This window comes from Lathyrus oleraceus, chromosome 7 (genome assembly GCF_024323335.1).
Source record: "Lathyrus oleraceus cultivar Zhongwan6 chromosome 7, CAAS_Psat_ZW6_1.0, whole genome shotgun sequence".
In the NCBI taxonomy this organism is placed as follows: Eukaryota; Viridiplantae; Streptophyta; class Magnoliopsida; order Fabales; family Fabaceae; genus Lathyrus; species Lathyrus oleraceus.
This window is the reverse complement of record NC_066585.1, coordinates 534082069-534104599: the sequence shown is the minus strand read 5'-3', so window position 1 is coordinate 534104599 and position 22531 is coordinate 534082069. Positions and strand designations below refer to the sequence as shown.

General features: G+C 32.7%; 2 long non-coding RNA genes across 2 annotated transcripts; both read right to left on the bottom strand.

The window, feature by feature from the left end:
• Positions 1 to 14261: 14261 nt before the first annotated feature.
• LOC127105168 (uncharacterized) lies at positions 14262 to 15349 on the bottom strand. The gene is made up of 2 exons (XR_007794916.1): positions 15262 to 15349; positions 14262 to 15011 (listed from the first exon to the last, which is right to left on the bottom strand). It is a non-coding gene; the product is annotated as an uncharacterized LOC127105168 (long non-coding RNA).
• Positions 15350 to 19613: 4264 nt separating this feature from the next.
• LOC127105169 (uncharacterized) lies at positions 19614 to 20776 on the bottom strand. The gene is made up of 2 exons (XR_007794917.1): positions 20646 to 20776; positions 19614 to 20471 (listed from the first exon to the last, which is right to left on the bottom strand). It is a non-coding gene; the product is annotated as an uncharacterized LOC127105169 (long non-coding RNA).
• Positions 20777 to 22531: the final 1755 nt, after the last annotated feature.

Here is a 22531-nt window from a genome sequence, read left to right as displayed (position 1 = left end):
ATGCAGTGGCCTATGTTATGTTATGACCTAATATGAAATGAAATGTACAAAATGGTAGGGTGCAAATTTGAGGTGCTACACCATGCAATCCTATTAGCATACATGTAGACAGTTATATTCACAGTATGGAAAAATTAAAGTGCGAAAAATAAGACTACGCTATTACATGGCTTCGGGATGGGGGTACATAATTTAAAAGGGGATATAAAATATCTAAATCTTAATTAACGAGTACAAAATTAAAAGGGCATACAAAATAATAGAACCTAATTAAACTAAAAAGAAAGAAATAATAAAAAATCCTAATTAAATCTATTACATAGAAAGTTCATGACAGATGAAATAAATAAACTAAATTTAAGAATGAATTAAGAATATTTTTAGTCTATAATAATAGAAACTTTTTTTTTATGAATTTATGGAAAAACTTAGACTAAATTGATATAAGTTTTAAAAGAAAAGAGAAAAAAAATTATAATTAGATTTTTATTATTCAAAATAGCCCATTTTAATTAATTAAGTGATATATGAAAATTTAATTAATAAACTAGATTAAATTATATCCTAGTTTAAATAAATAATATAATATATTAATTAGAACATTAATTAATGGGTTTTATTTCAATAATAGAAAAATAGTGGTGAATTAATTATAGTGGAAAGAGAGTAAACATAGTAAAAACACTGAAAAGCTACGTTGCAGTGAGGGGGGAGCTACCAACGAGCCATGTTGGTCCATTCATTATTTATTCGCCTTCATTAAAATATATATTAATTCTACATGGATTTTTCCATTTTGACACAACACCACCATGCATGTTACAGCTTTCTCTCTTACGGCAAACTACTTTATTTTTTCTCATGCTGTTTCTTTCATGTGAATATAACAAACCTGTAACTTCATCTTATATCAAACCACACACATAAAATAAGATCATATGTAATCATCATGCAATAATAAAAATAGTCATGCACAAATCAAGAAGCTTATATTATTTTACTCATGTATTAGTTCTCTTTACTGCAAGTGATAATAATAAAATAAACCTTACACATACATGTTAAAAACAACCAAGGATTTATATTATCACCATTATATCATCATCATCATTATTATGTAATAACAGCATGTGAAATAAACATAATCATGCTAGAAACAACACTCATATAATAATAATTAAATGGCAGATATAATTCTTTAATCATGCAAACATAATTTCTCCAACATGCTAGGACATATCAAGAACAGATGCATACTTGAATAAAGCAATATCAACATCCACCAAACCATGAATACATCATCTCAATATATATATTAAACCAATACTATTCATGCATGAATTAAAGAGTATTGCAAGGTAATCATGCTGGATGCAAATTCCCTAATGAACGCTTACTGGGGATTTGATTCTTCTAGCTTGCTCACTGTATGTGTGTTGTTCTTAGTCAGGCTATGAGTGCTTTATGGTTGCTTCTCTTTTCCCTGCCCGTGAATCTTCTTCCTTGCCTTGTGTATCTTCTTCTGCTGTATCTCTCCTCTTTTTCTTCCTCTTTCCTCTCGCTGCAGCCATATGAAGTATTTATAATGGTGTGGATTAGGGTTTAACCTTGCTAAATATTTGGATCACTTCCGATACTTTAGGATCTCACCATATATATTAGGAGAGTTAGCTCTAACATTTTGCACAATTAAAATTTAAATTTTTGTTATTAAATTAGAGCCAAAATTATTTTTATAAAACAAAACCATCATATGATAAATAATACTATGATTATTTATATATTTTTGGTTTGGATTTGGTCTTAAATATCTATTATTATGAATAAATATTTATACAAATATTATTATAAATAATGAATAATTTAAATGACTTTTAACAAATAAAAACTAATTTAAATTTTAGTTACATAATTGAATTAAAATTTAAACTTATTTTTATTTTTACTTTCATCATTTAAAAAAATCAAAATTATTCTTACTTATATCAACCAAAATTATTTTATAATTTATGGGCTTTTAAAAATATGTTACTCTTATAAATAAATTTTATTAAGTAAAAAACGTGAATTACTAAATAAATACTATTTATAAATAATGAATAAATGGAACATGAGTCACTAAATTATAAAAAATAGTTATTATAACTTAATGAGCTTTAACAAATAAAATTAATTTAAAATTTTAATTATACTAATGTATACAAAGTGTTTATCTCGTTTGATTTTGAAAGATGTTTAGAAAAATATAACTCGGCGATGATTCTGGTGCGAATGTATACCAAGTGGTGATTTTCTAAAAGATGTTTTGAAAAGTGTGAGGTGTGAAAAGTATTTTAAGCTGTGAGCAAGCATTTAAGAGTTATACCTAACCAAGGTCTTTATAGGTATTTCCTATCCTTAGGAGGGTAAAACTGTTCTTACTATTGAGAAGTAAGTAGTCTTATCCTTTGGATGTAAAGGGACATCGTGGGGTCGTCGATTGGTCATTGAAGGCAACATTTGTAAGGATACCTTAGCATTCAAAGAGACGGTCATCATTTAATCGTAGGCTACAACGAAGGGTCATTGAGGGACAAAGTCATATATTCGAAGGCAACGTTCGAGGGACAATCACATATTCGAAGGCAACGTTCGAGGGACTATGATTTATCTTGCAGGGACATTGACCTTTTGATCGAAGGGACTGTGACTTATCTGTTTAGGCATGATGATGATTTGATCGAAAGGGTCTTTGCTAAGGGTATCCCCACATTCGCGGGACATGACCGTAATATCGTAAGGCAACAAAGAGAGGGCTACCCTAGAGGTGCAAGTGTGGAAATGATTGGATTCAGATATATTATCTTGAATTAATTTATCTAAGCTCGATTATTTATCTTTCCATCCAATCCTATTAGCATACATGTAGACAGTTATATTCACAGTATGGAAAAATTAAAGTGCGAAAAATAAGACTACGCTATTACATGGCTTCGGGATGGGGTACATAATTTAAAAGGGGATATAAAATATCTAAATCTTAATTAACGAGTACAAAATTAAAAGGGCATACAAAATAATAGAACCTAATTAAACTAAAAAGAAAGAAATAATAAAAAATCCTAATTAAATCTATTACATAGAAAGTTCATGACAAATGAAATAAATAAACTAAATTTAAGAATGAATTAAGAATATTTTTAGTCTATAATAATAGAAACTTTTTTTTTATGAATTTATGGAAAAACTTAGACTAAATTGATAGAAATTTTAAAAGAAAAGAGAAAAAAATATAATTAATTTTTATTATTCAAAATAGCCAATTTTAATTAATTAAGTGATATATGAAAATTTAATTAATAAACTAGATTAAATTATATCCTAGTTTAAATAACTAATATAATATATTAATTGGAAAATTAATTAATGGGTTTTATATTTTAATAATAGAAAAATAGTGGTGAATTAATTATAGTGGAAAGGGAGTAATGAGGGGGGAGCTACCAACGAACCATTTTGGTCCATTCGTTATTTATTCGCCTTCATTAAAATATATATTAATTCTACATGGATTTTTCCCTTTTGACACAACACCACCATGCATGTTACAGCTTTCTCTCTTACGGGAAGCTACTTTATTTTTTCTCATGTTGTTGTTTCTTTCATGTGAATATAACAAACCTGTAACTTCATCTTATATCAAACCACACACATAAAATAAGATCATATGTAATCATCATGCAATAATAAAAATAGTCATGCACAAATCAAGAAGCTTATACTATTTTACTCATGTATTAGTTCTCTTTACTGCAAGTGATAATGATAAAACAAACCTTACACATACATGTTAAAGACAACCAAGGATTTATATTATCACCATTATATCATCATCATCATTATTATGTAATAACAGCATGTGGAATAAACATAATCATGCTAGAAACAACACTCATATAATAATAATTAAATGGCAGATATAATTCTTTAATCATGCAAACACAATTTCTCCAACATGCTATGACATATCAAGAACAGATGCATACTTGAATAAAGCAATATCAACATCCACCAAACCATGAATACATCATCTCAATATATATATTAAACCAATATTATTCATGCATGAATTAAGGAGTATTGCAAGGTAATCATGCTGGATGCAAATTCCCCAATGAACACTTACTGGGGATTTGATTCTTCTAGCTTGCTCACTGTATGTGTGTTGTTCTTAGTCAGGCTATGAGTGCTTTATGGTTGCTTCTCTTTTTCCTGTCCGTGAATCTTCTTGCTTCTGCCTTGCCTTGTGTATCTTCTTCTGCTGTATCTCTCCTCTTTTTCGTCCTCTTTCCTCTCGCTGCAGCCATATGAAGTATTTATAATGGTGTGGATTAGGGTTTAACCTTGCTAAATATTTGGATCCCTTCCTATACTTTAGGATCTCACCATATAATTTAGGAGAGTTAGCTCTAACATTTTACACAATTAAAATTTAAATTTTTGTTATTAAATTAGAGCCAAAATTATTTTTATAAAACAAAACCATCATATGATAAATAATACTATGATTATTTATATATTTTTGGTTTGGATTTGGTCTTAAATATCTATTATTATAAATAAATATTTATACAAATATTATTATAAATAATGAATAATTTAAATGACTTTTAACAAATAAAAATTAATTTAAATTTTAGTTACATAATTGAATTAAAATTTAAACCTATTTCTATTGTTACTTTCATCATTTAAAAAAATCAAAATTATTCTTACTTATATCAACCAAAATTATTTTGTAATTTATGGGCTTTTAAGAAAATGTTACTCTTATAAATAAATTTTATTAAGTAAAAAACGTGAATTACTAAATAAATAATATTTATAAATAATGAATAAATGGAACATGAGTCACTAAATTATAAAAAATAGTTATTATAACTTAATGAGCTTTAACAAATACAATTAATTTAAAATTTTAATTATACAATTAAAATTCAAATCTATTTTTATTTATCATTAAATTAAAACTATTTTATTTATATATATAAAATTTATTTATATCATACAGATAATCAAAATCATTATTATTTTTTATATCTGTATCACATAATGAATAAATTAAAATTTATAATTTATATGAGAATGTATGCTAATGAATGAATGCAAATGTGAAATGAATGTCATGCATGAATCAATTTATCATAAAAATTAACAAGCAAATTTTGGGGTATGACAGAGGGATATCAGTATGCAACGCATTAATCGTCAGTGATTCGATAAGTCACCGGTGTATATTTTAAGTACCAAATATCTTTAAGTAGAAAATACTTATTTAAAAGGCTTTATCTCACACTCTCGTGATTGTTGACTCGGACTATACTTTTAAGTTAGAATGTACGCTCTCGCTGTCCCATTTGAAGTTAAAAATACTTTTTAAAAATAAATAAGTTCTAATTGCTTTTAAAGGGCTCTCGATGTTTTTAAAACCAATGCCTAGTTTTTACTATCCAGTTAGACACTCACGCTCTCGCGATTGTCGGTTCTCACCTTAATTAATTTCCTACTCTCGTGGCAAAACCGTATTAAATAGCTTCTCACTCTCGTGACAAAGTTAATTAAATTTAAATTAAAAACCGCGGCCAGAAAGATTGTTTGAGAAAAGAAGCTTTACACCGATTATTATTAAATTCTGTCTAATTAATTTGTTTACATACCGATACCGGTAGTTTAGCCGGACATGTTAAATAATGCAAACACAGACGAGCATAAACAGATTAACAATACAACAAACATGCTTTTAATAATAATAAAGCAATAACAATAATAATTGAATAAAAACCTAGAAATTTGATTAATCGAATATGTTGAATCTTTGAAGTACTTGAGCAGTCCTCCACAGGTCGGTAGGATCTTGCTTCTTCGAAATAATTGCTTAAACTTAATTAAATAAATTTGCAATAGTTCCCTAGTGTAGGAAACTACTACTTTGGCTAAATGAAAAACGGAAAGGGAAAATCAAAGCTCTGAACGGAACGGTAAACAAATTGCGGTAAAAGAAAAATAATGTTGCTGAAGAAAAATAATAGAAAACAGAATTGTTGTGGAAAATAATGTGCAGAGAAAAATCTTGAAAGTTGGCTTCAGGGAGAAAAATGAAGCGTTCCCGTAGGCTTCCAACTTCCATCCTTTTATATTCTATTTTGGTCTTGGCAGTTGAGAGAAATAAGGGTGACTTGGTTGAGTGAGAAATTCACGGGAAAATGGGCTAAGGAGTGAGGAAAATGGACGTGTGGATCACTTCTGTTGACAAATTTAATACGCTGCTTTTGTCCTTGTGACGGTCGTGGTGGGCCTGTGACGGTCGTGACAGGGTTTGTGACGGTCGTCACATGCACATGACTTGTATTTTCTGCTTTTCTGCTGTTTTCTCTTCTGTTTCTTCTTCTTTTCCTTCCTTTTCTATAATTTTCTCATTTAAACATGAGAATTGAAATACCTGCAAAAATAACTCGAACACTTGCGGAATAATCGGAATATAGATGAAAGTGGTACGATTTTTGAGTGTAAATCAAGGCAAATATACTATGTATTTTCGCGTTATCAGACGCATGTTAGGAACATGTCTCACATCTTTCAATGTTAAGTAACAAACGGTGTTTGTTTCTAGACAAATATCTCCTTTCCCTATAATTTTGGATGTATTATCATTGCCCATCCTCACATGACCAAAATCACCTCTTGTATAAGATGAAAAGAAATCTCTTTAAGATGTTACATGGAATGATGCACCAGAATCCACGACCTAACATGTTTCTTGTGATATCAAATTAACATGACCATCATCACAAACAAAGATTACTTCATTGCCTTGAAAAATGGTAGCGGCTATGTTACTAGCATCACCATTTTCTTGTTGCTCTTTTTTGAGTTTCCTACATTCTCTCTTCATTAGACCTTTCTCATGACAGTAAAAACATTCAACGTCTTTTCTTGCCCACGATCTTCCATTGAGCTTATCTCTAGACTTGCCTCTTGACTTGCCTCTATTATTGAACTTCCTGTGGATACTTCTTCCACGATACTCTGTGACAAGCGCCTCAGATTCTGACGGCATTCCTTGTTCCTTCCATCGGGATTCTTCATTGAACATGCTATCTTTTACTATATCCAATGTTAGAACACCTTGTGGTGCCTAGTTACTCAATGAAACCACAAGTTTATCCCAATTGTCTGGTAAGGAACTTAATAATAACAAAGCTTACAATTCATCTTCAAGAATCATCTTCATATTGGTGAGTTGATTTATGAATCTTTGAAAATCACTCAAGTGTTCGGAAACACTCTGAGCTTCTCTATACTTAAGATTCACCAATCGTCGAATAGTATAGGCTTTATTATGGGCTGTCTTTCTCTCGTACAATGTTTCTAGTTTCGTCCATATTGTGTACGCAATTGTTTCTTGCGCAACATGATGGAAGACACTTTGATCTATCCATTGTTGAATTTTTCCAATATTTTTCCTATTCATTACATTCCAATCATCATCTGACTTTCCGGTTGGCTTCGTCCCTTTATCTTGCAACGGTTGATAAAAATCCTTGCAATAAAGTATGTCTTCCATTCTTGGCTTCCAAATGGAGTAATTCGAAGAGGTTAACTTAATCATCGTCGATGATCCTGTCGAGGTTGACTCGTCCATTGTTAATAATAGAAGTTAAAATGTATGGTGAGCCGAAGCTCTGATGCCACTTGTTAGGAAAGATAACACTTAAAATGCCTAATACAAGGCCAGTGGATGATTATCCCAAGATCGTACTTTTCCCACTATAATAATAATAGTAACAATGGAGTAACAATAATAACTTTGTAAAAATGAAATAGAATCCAAATGTTGTTATTACAATCTCACCAAAAATAAATGGTGGCTAAACTCTTTTGGATTTTTCTTCTCAAAAGGTTGTTTCTATGATGATGTTATTGATGTTGTAGAATATGGCTTTTATAACCAATGAAATATAGTAAATAGATGTTATAATTCAAAGAGAGTTTTTCTCCTTTACTTTCCATATATTTCCTAGAAAAACTCGTGCTACCTTTAGTTTCATAATTACTATTTTATTGGTTAACTCTCCTTAATTTTCTATCCTCCTAAAGAGGAAATCTATCATAAAGAGGGGTTAGTGAAACAAACAATCGTCATTAAATATAATAAACTCAACTGTATTTTTTGTCACTGTAATGTCCTCTTGACATGTGTCGTGGCGTAAAAAATGACCACAGACGTTTACGCGCTCAAGATAATGTCAAAGTCGTCACCGATCTTTATTTTTCTAAAAGGAAAGGGAAAATATCGATAAAACCTTTAAAAGAAAAAGAAAATTGTCGTTGTAACCAAATTCGGGTTCGAGAGTCAATTATGCAAGGGGAAGGTATTAGCATCCCTCATATCCGTTATACTCAACGGGGACCATTTACTCAGATTTGCAATAGAATTTTAGCTTTTTTTATTTATTTCTTCTGATTATTGAAAGTTAAAAGGAAAGAGAAAAGGGCCGTAAAAAGATTTTTATTAGGGTGCTTGACCAGATTGCGAGTCTTGTTCCTACGTATCCTCGGGTGCGATGAGGAATTCAAAGCTACGTAGTTCTTAGCAAAAAACATACTTTTAAATTTTTGTTATGGTTCTTGATGAGACGTTGAATCTCGCTCCTACGTATTCTCTGGTGCGATGAGGAATTCAAAGCTTCGTAGATCTGGGTCCAAAATGTTTGTGTGGTGGTCGATTTTTGCGAAGGATGCTTAGTTTTCACTTGAGCGATAAACATTGATAGCTACCCAATCATGGAAGGAAGGAAATTTGTGAGTTTCATCATAATGAACAACATAACTTGGAATCTCACAAAGTTTTGCTTTCATTGCATTCGAGCGGAAATCGTTCTTACTTCTTGCATCATCTCGACATGGACGAAGTATTTTTGTTTATGAAAAGGGTGTGACATCACGCTAAGGCGGAAAAAAAATTGATTGGTTGAAGTTTATTTTCGAGTAGACGACGAATTCTCGATTGGTCGAGCTATACGACTCGTATCCAAGCAATCGAGGAAACGAGTGGTAGACACCAAACCTTTCATTTTTCACCCAATTAATTATAAAAGGTTTAGATGTGATTAACATATTTTTGGATGGAAGACGAATACTCTAATGGTCGAGCTATACAACTCGTATCCAAGTATTCGTGGAAAAGAGTAGTAGACACCAATTGTTCCTTTTTTCTTCCGATTTATTATGAAAACGAGATCTCTCAAGATTTGATTGTGAAAGAAGTTCAAAGAATCAAGTTAAGAGTTTTAAACTGATAACGAATGCTCGAATGGTCAAACTATACAACCCGTAGCCAAGGAATAAGGGAGAAGAGTGGTAGACATCAAACCGTGTTCATTATTCATCTTATTTATTTCAAAGAAGATTTAATCGAGTTATTAAATTTTGAATAGATGGCGAATACTCGAATGGTCGAGCTATACGACTCGTATCCAAATATTTGGGAAAAAGAGTGGTAGATACCAAATTGTTCCTTTTTCGTCTGATTTATTATTAAAATAAGAACACTTAAGAGTTTTGATTATAAAAGAGGTTCAAGATGAACCGTGCTAGAAGTTTTTAAGCGGATGATGAATACTCGAATGGTCGAGCTATACGGCTCATATCCAAATATTCGAGGAAATGAGTGGTAGACACCAAACGGTTCCATTTTCATCTGATTTGTTGAAAATATATTGAAAATTTTAGGTATTTTTATTTTTATTTAGAAAATAACTCGATATGGATCGAGGTCTGATTTGCGTTAAATCGAAATTGATCAAAACATGATAAATTTGAAAATACAACTTGATGTTGAATCAAAGATTTTTAATATTGAAATATTCATTTCATTTTTTATTTATTTATTTTAATTAATTAAAACAATTAAGAAAATAAATAAAATAGAACAACAAAATAAGTCTGATGAGGGGTGTAAGTGAGTAGAGGGAGTAACGGAAATAACAAAACAAACTCATGCATGGCCAAGGCCCAAAAGTTAATTAAGAGGCCTAAGACATATGATGACGACGACATGAAAACTTTATCTCGTACCCCTACAATTGTATCCATACCCTTACAAATAATTTTTTTTGACCAAAATACCTTCATATAAATAGGGTATATTTTTCAGAACTGGAAGTTTTTTCCATTTGCGCTTAAAGACTTTCGGAAGAGAAATTTTTGCATTTTTTGACATTGTAAACCGAAACACTAAGATTAAGTCTTCCAATTCACAAATTGTATACTGGAACACTTATCCAAAGTCTTCCAGTTCGCTGCATTTTTGGGGCATTGAACCGGAAGTCTTTTAGAAAGTCTTCCGGTTTGGTTGGTTGTGTACCGGAACTCTTTCTTAAAGACTTCCGGTAGTCAACCTTGTTTTTCTACATACCGGAACTCTTCTTTGAAGTGTTCCGGTGCGTTTTTTTTAACTTTTAATTTTTTTAATTTTTAATTACTTTGTTATAATATTTTTTGTAGTGGTTCGAAGACGAGGTGCATATGGTAGGATTCCAGACCGCAATTTAGGTCGGGGCGCATCTCCATCTGCAGCAGAGTCGGCTGGATATCCATGAGGGTCGTACGATACGTCTCTTTTGGTGAAGTACGAGCATCATGTTGCTCACCATTTATGGTTAAGTGAGGAAAATAAACGGGATATATTTGAAAATGAATAATATTTGAATATTTTATATTGTATTTTCTAATATGTGTTTTAATTATTTTTAGGAAAGAGGTCCAAAGAAAGAGTTAAAGGTTGTTGGACATGGACTAAAGCTGACATCTAGGGTTCCACTAGCTCTTCCACAACAGGTGGAGAGTTGGGTATCTAGATCTGGTTTATCTTCACTTCAGAGAACTAATCTGAACAAGATAGACACAAATCTTGTGTCTGCATTTATGGAAAGATGACATCTAGAGACATCTTCATTTCACATGTCGTTTGGTGAAATGAGCATTACTTTGGATGACGTCTCATGTCTGCTTCACTTGCCCATTAGGGGTGTCTTCTGGAGTCCTCAGGATGTCACGGAAGAGGTAGCTGTTGAACTTGTTGTTGACTACTTAGGAGTGTCACAAGATGAGGCACAATCACATGTTCGTAGCTGCAGGGGTTCGTATTATAAGTTGGAGTGGTTATACGATTTATTCGTACATCATAGAGTTGCTTCCAGCTGGGCATATTAAGTCATATAAAATATTAAGTGAAATAATTAAAATATTAAGTCATACAAAATACGTACCTGAACCCAATTATTTTGGTTAACAAAACCAATGCAATAAATAGAGACATTTGGTGAATGTGAACTTGTCATAGGAAAGAAAGTCATGCACGGGTTGCCTAAACAGACAAGTACAACATTATAGCGATTCTCTATCAAGTAACCCATATCTGGTAGAGTCAACCATTTTTCAGGTGGCTGTGAACCAAAGGATTCTATCATCAAATATTCTCTCACTTCTGACAACCGATTAGAAAATAACTTGTCATACAAAGTTGACCTATCCTTGTCTATTATTTCCAACCCTAACTCTCTGCGAACCATTGATCAACCATCCTCACCATATCTATGCAATGATGCAATGTCTCTAAATCCAAAATTACCATCTGATTCAACATTAACTACATCTTCAATGTATGACCTAATATGATTAGGAAATTGAAGAGTGAACTGTGGTTGCTTCTTTGATAATTTTAACTTCTTCGAATTCTGCGATGGTTGAGATTGCCTTTGTGAAGATTGAGATGCCTTATCAACATACTCATGATACGAAGGGTCCCTATAAACATCATATTTTGCTGGTTTTTTCCCTTTCTTCTTCACTCCTCCTTTGGTTTTTAGTTTCTCGGGTGGTGGACACAATGGAGTCATTGTTGGGTATGCTAGTTCAAATACCCTAATGTGGACTCAAATGTAGCACTCGATTAATCCATGCTCCAACAAACCTATGTCTATATGGAGTCAACCATGTGTCTTTCACATAATTAATAAATCCACTATAATCAACACATGCTTGCTCAAGTTGATGCAACCGTTGACCATACTCAACCTCATCACTAGCCCAAACAACTTACATCCATAATGTGTCTATCGTCTTTTGCAGGTCATTCACCACATGTTATTTGCATTTGGCACCAACGTTTTTGTTAATGTGAAATCTACATAGCAAATTAATCGACCTGGGAAACACAATTTCAATTGCTTTTATCAAAGCAAGATCTCTATATGTCAAAATCACTTGTGGACACAAATCTTTCTTCACAAACAACTCTTTTAGTTTCTCCAATACCCAGCAAAAATTCTTTGTCTGCTCATACTACATATACGCAAATGCAACAGAAAAAGTCAACTCGGTTGATGTCATGCCAACAATTTCAAACAAAGGTTGTCTATATTTGTTTGTCTTGTAGGTGTTATCCATAACTAACACAATCGGAAAAATATTCAATAACTTAACTGAATCAGGATGGGCCCAAAATATATCTCTCACAACTTCCGAGTCATCCTTTTTTCTACTCCAATACATATAGCCTGCATCCTCAATAAGCTTAAACAAATGTTGTATCTCACTTCTAGGACCTCTTATCTCCTTTTTGTATCACACTCTTATGTTTGTATACTTGCGTAATCCGTTTGACATTCTCAGGATCTCGGTCTTGCAAGGAGAGCAATATGTGTCTAGGTGGTACATGTCTCTTTGTCAAATCAGCGACATGTTGCTTCTCATCTGTGGTCAACCTACCAATAAAGGAATGACCTTATAATCTATCAGGCAAACCATGATTATGTAACCCATATTTTACATCAATCTTCCAACCAGACCCATCTTTCGTCGGAGTCGACCTGATTTTAAACGGGCATCCACATTTCTTGGACGCACTTTGGGTTCCACTATCAGTACTCTTGTGTTTCCCACCTTTATCACAACCAAATATTAATTTGTTACTTCTCTCACTCTTCCCTGTTTCAGTATCTGAACGACTCATAATAACAGTTACTTTATTATCGATTCAAACCTCTTTAATCCATCAGTCGTTATAAACGCATCAGAAGTATCTACACATATTTGGGGAAGATTTTCTATTCCTACACAATAAAATTTCTGTAAAAAAAATCAAAAAAAAAAATTGCATACCGGAAATCTTCAAAAAAGAGTTCCGGAATATATAAAACACAAACCGGAAGACTTCTTCAAAGAGTTCCTGTACGTGTCACTTTGTTTACCGGAACTCTTTCAATAAGTATTCCGGAACGTGTCTTTTTTATTAAAGAACCGGAACTCTTTCTTGAAGTCTTCCGGTTTACTACTTGGTGTGTTCCGAATGTCTTTTGTGAAGTCTTCCGGTTTGGAAAAAATACATACCGGAAGTCTTTTTCCAGGAGTTCGGGTGCGAGGGTGAAATGTGTAATTTTTGGAAATTTCAACTGAATGGTAAAAATGAAATGGTAAATTGGTTAAAACCAGTTATGAGAAAAATTGGTATTTTTAAAAATTATAGCGGTATAAGGCTAAACGTATGGGTATGAAGTAAAATTTTCCGACGACGTCGCTAAGAGGCCAACTTATAAAAGAAATCTAAAAAATAACTAATAAAGGAAAAAGAGGAGAGGAAAAAAGAGTTTCGGTTTAAATTCTTTTTTCTAAAATTATCTTAGGCAACAGTTCAAATCGAGGCCTAAAGTAAAAAACTGTTTTCATTGCCTGCCTTAGTGAACCAGTTTTTTTGTCATGTTGGATGATATTTCCAGTTTGGCAACTCTTTTTAAACGTTGTCAAGTTCACATTTGGCAGCAGTTTTAAATTCACTGCCTATTATATTATTGCAAAATGAAAAAAAATCCCACCGAAAAACATGCTGAACAAAATTTTAGTAAAATTATAATACTAAGATTTTTAAACCAGAAATCTTTTGTCAAATATTTCGGTATATTAAAAATTAAAATCAATATCGAAACATATTTTTTTAAATTATCCGAAATAAAATAAAAAAAAAACATATCGGATAACTTATTACAAGTAATCCGGTATAAAAAAGTTATGTATCGGAACTCATTTTGAATATTATCTAGTACACAAATGTAGGGGTCTAATTTTATCAAAAATCTTGAATGAATAAATGTAAAATAATATTAGCGTAAAGTTGATATTTTTTATAAAATATAAAGATACGAAGATAAGTGCAAGTGTATGAGCTGGAAATAGAGATATTATTTGAATTATAGATAGATAAAGTCATTAATTTTGGAAGATTAGTGAAAAACAAATCGATGGAGAAAAAAAGTAAAATAAAATGAAAAAAGAAAATACAAGGACATCACATTACAATGGTTGGTAGACATTATTTAGACATGACAAAAGTTTCTTTGAAAGTTACATTAAAAGAGTTCCTTATTTTATTGATGAGCCCAACCTGGAGGAACTTCCTACCATTGAATTACCTAAGGGTGGGAGGGAAGATTGTATGTCTCGGAAGGTGAGTCCCATCTGAAGGAACTTCCTAGCGTTGATTTCACTTTTTCGTAAGGATTCTCATAAACGGTTTGATAGGAAGATTGGCCTGTTCCGTAAGATGAGCCTGACCTGGTGAATTTTCCTTGCTGGTAAGATTGGCCTGTCGCGGAAGTTGAGCCCGGCCCGGAGGGTATTCCAAACGTTGATTTCGCTTTTATGTTTGGTAATTCATCAAAGCTTGGGACGGGAGGTTTGCCTGTCCATGAAATTTTTTTAGACTTTAATTTCTCCTTTATTTGTTTAGTGCCACTTTTGATGGGAGCTAAGCCTGGCTGGAGGTATCCACCTGATTTCGAATCCATTCTTTTGTCCACATTTTTACTAAACCTTTTTGGGGCAGATGATCTTATTTTGATGGATGAAGGCTTCATGGGTTTTTTCCCCTTTCCCGGAGTTTTTTTATTCCCTCCAACCATGTTGGTAGTTTTTTTCTGCCATAATAAGAGAAACAGGATAATTGTATTTGAAGATACAGTTAACTAAATATAATGCATAAAAAACACCAATTTGTTTGGATATATGATGCATAAGAAAGAACTCTACAATTTTAGGAGAGGAATAAGTTTATAAGGATGAAAAACAATAAAGATGAAAAAGAAAACAGCAATTTGTAAGGATGAAAAACAATAAAGATGAAAAAGAAAACAGCAATTTGTTTGGAAATACATGCTAAATATTTACCAAATATTTCACAACTTTGAATCAAGCTTCACTTATTTTCCTCGCTGAAGCTGTGAGGAATTTGTTGTATGTTTGGAGGTTTTATAATGACAAGGGAGGGCTTCACAATAACGCTGATATAGGCAGGCAACTTCGTTTCTAGTCCAAAATTACACGCTATTTACTCATTGACTATAACTAATTAATATATAATTCATGCAAATATATATGTTAAATTATAATGAAAGTTGGAGAGTAGTATATTGTCTGTGTGTGATTTCATTATTCTATTTTAAGGTGACTATCTATCTAGTCTTTTTTTTTTCTTTTGGCATTTAACCCTCAATCCCAGAGGAATATGGCCAAGGTTTTTTCTAATAAGAAAAGTAATATTAAGGGAGTATAGGTGTACTCTAAACTCACCATCATAGTGAAAATTAACTATACACTTACTTGAGGACATTTTTATATTTTTAGGTGGTGTCTAACTAATATATAAGGTGCATTAAAAAATTCTCTTATTTTTTTTTGTCTTGAATTCATTTATCATCTTGTTTATATATTTTTAATAGTTTAGTCCTCTTTTTAAAAATTTCAGATTTTCGATCACTCAACATTGCTTCTCTTAGAATTTTTTTGTCCCATCCAATTTTGTATGTGATAGTGATGATTAGGATACAAATTATTTTTTAATGATGTTACGTTGATGAGTAAGATAATTTACTATTTATTTTACTTTTAAAGAAATAATTAATTATTTTTATTTTAATTAATAATTAATCATTTTTATTAAATATGAAATATTAATCGTTTGGGATATAAGGTATTGTTTCAATTCGCAAACACTAAAGAGTTAAGGAGGTATAATTCATAGTCAATCTCTTTTAGCTTAGGAGTTTGTGTTTATTTCTGATCTAAAAAGTCCTTAATCTTAACTAGGGGCAAGGTAGTGTTTTAGTTAATTTGACTATGCATTCAAAATTTAATAGAAAACATGTCATCAGAGGTTCTACCATATCTTCTTTCTTGCATATATTGTGAAGTGTTGAAGAAGTACTAACAATTGAAAAGCTCACAATGGTTATTCCTTATCAGCCCTTAACATGGTAGTCACAACTTTTTCACCAAAATAATGAAATATGTGGAAATGGTTCAAAAAATATATTAAAAAATACCCACTAAGTCGAGGGCCAAAAATGACTTAGGCCAAAGTTAGGACATCCCGATGGATTGAAACTCAAAAGAGTGGTCAAGGCAAAAATTAGGCATAAAAAAAAAGGTCATTGAAAATCTTAACAAAAGCAAAAGAACATTATCAGGCGACTGCCATGTCAAAAGAAGAAAAGCGAACACAAAAAAATAAGTGATTGTCACTTCAAGGAAATCTTATAAATTCTCGAGCCATTGTCTTCACCTCTACACAATCAAAAAAAGTTTCTTGGAAATTGAATGTGTATGTCAATTTGATTGAACATAAGACAGGATATCATCAAGGGAAATGGATGAGTTAAAATTAAAAATTTGAGTCTTATATCCTTTTGTTTCAAGAAGATGAATCAGGCAACATTACAACCTTTAACCTAATTGAAGTAATTATTTTGAAAGCATACTATATCAATATTGCATTAACCCGACTCCAAAGAAATTTGATAATCATTTGTATTGGTACCCTGCTCTTGCACCATTTTTCACATTTTGAGTGTCTAGATCAACATTATATTCTGATTCGTAATTCACACATGATCTCACCAATAACTTTGATTTTAAAATTTGCATGAGCACTGTATTCGAATTATAATTTTAAAAGAACAATTTTATCTACAAGTCAGTACTTAGCAACAATGAAGTTCCAACAATATGCAATCAGTTGAGGAAGATGATAATTTAGAAGTGGTTCCATCAGGGGCACATTGCTTCAAAAATCAGCCACGTTGGTGGCAAGACGCTTAAATAATTTGTTGATCAAAGGAAAACCCCTCAGAGAATCGGTTAAATAGGGACAAATTGATTCAAGGTTCAAAATACTAGGACAAACCATCTCAAGATCAATTTATGACAAGTTTATTCAAAACTCATATTGAGGCAAATTTCTTCTGGAACCAATAGACTAGGGGCTAGATAAGTTGCATAAATGGTGAAGCAAGCTCTCTCCATACTTCAAGCTGCTCAAGAAAGACCTATCGTACATTAGCATCTATTGAGTTCAATATGAGTGTCTGGGTATTGTGCTAGAACAATGAACTAGCAAATAAACTTTTCTCTTGACGAGAAGCTTTGTTAGAAAAGAACATTTATCAGCCTTAACTATTTCATTGCACATCACATGGCCACTGGTTGAAACAGTCAAACCACTATCATGTTTTCACACATGATGCATGCATAAACCGTGTATATATTAGCATCAAATCATGCATATCATTTCATGCATCATCACATACTCCATGCATAAAAGAAGATCTTAAATCTCATGCATAACAAACCTTGCTCAACGCGCATCTGCATTCCAAAGAACAGATGTCAACAAAATCAAAATCTATTACATTTGGCACCCACAAAGACTATTTCTTGTCTAACAAATTTATAACCTCTTGAGAATACAATGGATTTCCGGATCTCATTTGTTTCAGGCGGAGGATTTTCGGAAACCGCTCATTTTATTCTGAGGATTGCAAGAGCGCATCTCATGGTTACAAGGATTACCGTAACTCATTTTTCCATCTGAGGATTACAAGATGTTGTAATCATTTTGTTCAGAGGATTTCCATAACGCATGACACGGTAGCAAGCATTACCCTAACTTATTTTTCTATCTGAGGATTACCAGATATTGTTGTCACTTTGTTATGAGGATTGCAAGAACACGTCTAATGGTTATGAGAATTACCATAACTCATTTTCCATCTGAGGATTATCACATGTCATCATTTAGTTCTGAGGATTTCCAGAAGGCATATCATGGTTACAACGATTACCGTAACTCATTTTTCCATATAAGGATTACCAAATATCATATTTTTGTTAAGAGGATTGCCATAACGTATCCCATAGTTGTGATAAACTTGTGATCAATTGCGATATTTTAGTGGATGAAAGCAAAGGGTGGGATTGGAGTCAAGGGACAGTTCGACAAGATCAAGACACAAACATAATTGTGTTTGATGAAGACCAACATATTGAAGTTAGAACCAATCGAAACGAATAACCACCTGAGCAGAATGTTAAGAGATCAACTAAAACAAGAACTGAGTCGACAAGGCTAGCTAAATATGAGAGATTTCCAGATCAAGCAGTTGATGCAAATGATGAATTAATAGAAGAAGTAATGATGATGGTTGAAACATAACCAATCGATTTGAATCAAGCCATGAATGATTCGTATTTTTTAGCAACCATGCAAGAAGAATTCAAGGCAATCGAGAAGAACAAGACCTGAGAACTTGTCAAAAAAATAACCAAGAAGTCAATTGGTGTGAAGTGGGTTTACAAGTTGAAACTAAGGGTGAGATTGTGTGCACAAGGCAATACTGGTAGGAAGAGGTTTTCTACAAAAACCTGATATTGATTTTGACGAAGTTATACACCTGTGGCAAGGCTGGAAACCATAAGAATTATTGTGTCGACTGCAGCATACAAAGGATGGAAGATACATCAACTAGATGTAAAGTCAATGCTTCTAAATGGACCTTTGGAAGAAGTCTATATGTTAGTCAACCACCGGAATTCAAAATCAAAGTTTAGGAGTCGAAGGTATACAGATTGAGGAAGGTTATTTATGGTTTGAAGCAAGCCCCAAGGGCTTGGAATAAGACAATATATAGCTTTTTGATCGAAGCTGGTTTCTCAAAATGTGTCTTAGAACATGTTGTTGTGTATGTCAAAAATGCAAGCAGGCATAGTCGAGTCATCATATGCTTGCACGTGGATAATTTGCAAATTACAAATGCAAATGAATTAGGAATAAAAGAGGTTAAGTTGAAACTGACGCAGAAGTTTGAAATGTCCGACTTAGGAAATTTGTCATATTTCTTAGTGATGTAGTTTAAAAAGACACGAGTGAATGAGTGTTTATGCACTAGACGAAGTATGTCCAAAACATCTTGAAGAGGTTTAAGATGAGTAAGTGTATGACAAATGTTACATCATTGAAAATGGAACAAAATTTTGAAAGAAAGCAAATGATGAGTTTGTAATTGCAACAAGGTTTATATAAATTATTAAATATATTCTAATAAATATTTAATAAATTTTGTCAAATACAGATGAAGGTGTAACTAACTTCATAACTTATACAAGTTTGCAAACCACATACAAGATAAGTAATTTATAAATAATAAATAAAAAAGCATTAACACAAGTAAAAGAGCTATTATTTGAATAATAGATAGATATTGTAATCAAATTTGGAAGATTAAAATGAAAGACAAATCGATGGAGCAAAAAGTAAAATAAAATAAAAAGAAGATACAAGAACATAACATTGGCTAGCACTAGTAAAGGGATATTATTTCTCCACAATAGTTGCTAGACATTATTTAGACATGACATTAAAAGAGTTCCATATTTTATTATGGTTGGTTGGTAGTACTAATTGCAATGATTGATCATTTGGCTGATCACTATGACATTAAAAGAGTTCCTTCTTTTTTTTCCCTAGTTTTGTTTGCTGCTTTTTTTTTATGAGCCCAACCTGGAGGAACTTCCTACCGTTGAATTATCATTGGGTGGGAGGGAAGATTGATCTGTCCCGGAAGGTGAGTCCAATCTGAAGGAACTTTCTAGCCTTGATTTCATTCTATCGTAATAACTTTCATCAGGGGTTTGGTAGGAAGATTGGCTTGTCCCGTAAGATGAGCCTGACCTGGTGAATTTTCCTTGCTGTGAGGATTGGCCTGTCGCGGAAGTTGAGCCCGGACCGGAGGAATTTCCAAACATTGATATCGATTTTAAGCCTGGTAATTCACCAAAGGCTGAGATGGGAGGTATGGCTGTCAATGAAAGTTTCCTAGACTTTAAATTCTCCTTTATTTGTTTAGTGCCACTTTTGATGGAATCTAAGCCTGTCTGGAGGAACCCAATTGATTCCGCTCTCATGTCCACCTTATTGCTAAACCTTTTTGGGGGAGATGCTCTTGTTTTGACCGGCGAAGGCTTCATAGGGTTTTCCGCCAAACCCAACTTGTTTATTTTTCCCGGAGTTCTTTCATTCCACCCAACCATGTTGGCAGTTTTCTCTGCCACAATTAAGAGAAAAAGGATAATTATATTTGAACATACAGTTAACTAAATATGATGTAAAAAAGAATCCTACAATTTTAGAGGAATAACTTTATAAGGATGAAAAACAATAAAGATGAAAAGAAAGAAAAAAGCAGCAATTTGTTTGGAAATACATGCTAAATATTTACCAAATATTTCACAACTTTGAATCAAGCTTCACCTATTTTCCTCGCTTGAAGCTCTGAGGAATTTGTTGTCGGTTTAAGTGTATTTTGGAGGTTTTATAATAACAAGGGAGGGTTTCACAATAAGGCTGATATAGGCAGGCAACTTCGTTTCTAGTAGAAAATTACACGCTATTTACTTATTGACCATAATTAATTAATATATACTTCATGCAAATATATATGTTAAAATATAAGGAAAGTTGGAGAGTAGTATATTGGCTGTTTGTGATTTCATTTATTCTATTTTAAGGTGACTTTCTATCTAGTTTCTTTTTTTTCTCTTGGCATTTAAACCCAGTCTCAGAGGAATATGGCCAAGGTTTTTTTATAAGAAAATAATATTAAGGGAGTATAAGGGTATTCCAAAGAATTATGAAAATTAACTATACACCTTCTTGATGGGTTGTAGAAAACTCTCACCCAATCATGTGGAACTCAGGCTGGAAATTAAGTTTCAAAAGATACAATTGCAAATATATGTTTTGTAAAGGTTGGAAATCCACTATAATTTATGGAGAATTTCAATCAATTTTGATGAACAAGATTGTTATCACCAACATAACAACAATGAAAAGAGAAAAACAATTGAGAAAGAAAGAAAGTAAAGAACGATGAAGGAGGAGAAGAATTAAAATTCTGGAGAGTTTCTCTCTACCGACAAACTGTGGAAAACTTCTTATTCACTTTGAAACTGCAAAATACTGTGAATTACAATATTATGAATACTCTATTCACTTCATTACAAGAATAAGGGTTACTCCCTCTATTTATAAGTTTTGGTTAATTTGGACCCCAAGTCAAAACTCAAAACTATAAAAGTTCAAAATAGCTAACACTACTAAAATAGGCGTAAGTCGAAGTCATGTGTGAAGCAACATGCTTCGACACTTTGACACACTAACACAACTCAACACATTAGATGGTTCGACACTTCCTTGCTTCTGTCGAGCAACCTGCTTCGACACAAGGAATTAAAACTCAACATACCACCTAAATCATTGTGTCTAAGTTATCTATTTATTATAGCTCTTAGTCTTTTGAACACTCCGACTTGCACTCCCTTCGTTATGATGTCTGCAATCTGATTCTCAGTTCTGCATTGTTCCACATTTATCTTCCTATTTGCTACCTGCTCTCGAAAATAATGGAACCTCATTTTGATGTGCTTGCTTCGACCATGTGCTATCGGATTCTTCTCCAAATTGATAGTTGACATGTTGTCGATCTTCATGCTCCATGACTCTTTGTTGTTATCTCTTCGGCCAAATTCACCATCCACGTTCCTTGATATGCATAAAGGGAAGCAGTTATGTATTTTGCTTCGCACGACGATAATGCCACCACTGGCTCTTTTCTCGAACTACAAGCAATTGGTGCACCACCTAGCATAAACACATAGCCAGCTGTGGATTTTCGATCCTCAACATCACTACACCAACTTGATTCGGTGTATCCCACTAGTTTGTATTCTTTTCCTTCATCATAGTCTCCCAAATCAAGTCGAAGAAGAAGCACAAGATGCTGAAGATACTGAGGAAGTTGAGGAAACTATCAATGACTACTTATTGGCTAGAGATAGGACGAGAAGAGTCATCAAACCACCTCAAAGACTTGGGTATGCAGATCTCATAACTTATGCATTAATCTCTGCAAGTAAGGTTCTAGATGAAGAACCTAGAGACTATAAAGAAGTTATGGCGAGTCAAAATAAGACTGAATGGATGAAGGCCATGGATGATGAGATGAAGTCTCTTCATGATAACCACGCTTGGGAAGTGATCAAGAAACTTGTTGGATCCAGGTTAGTCAGTTGTAAGTGGATTTTCAAAGTTAATGAAGGAATCGAA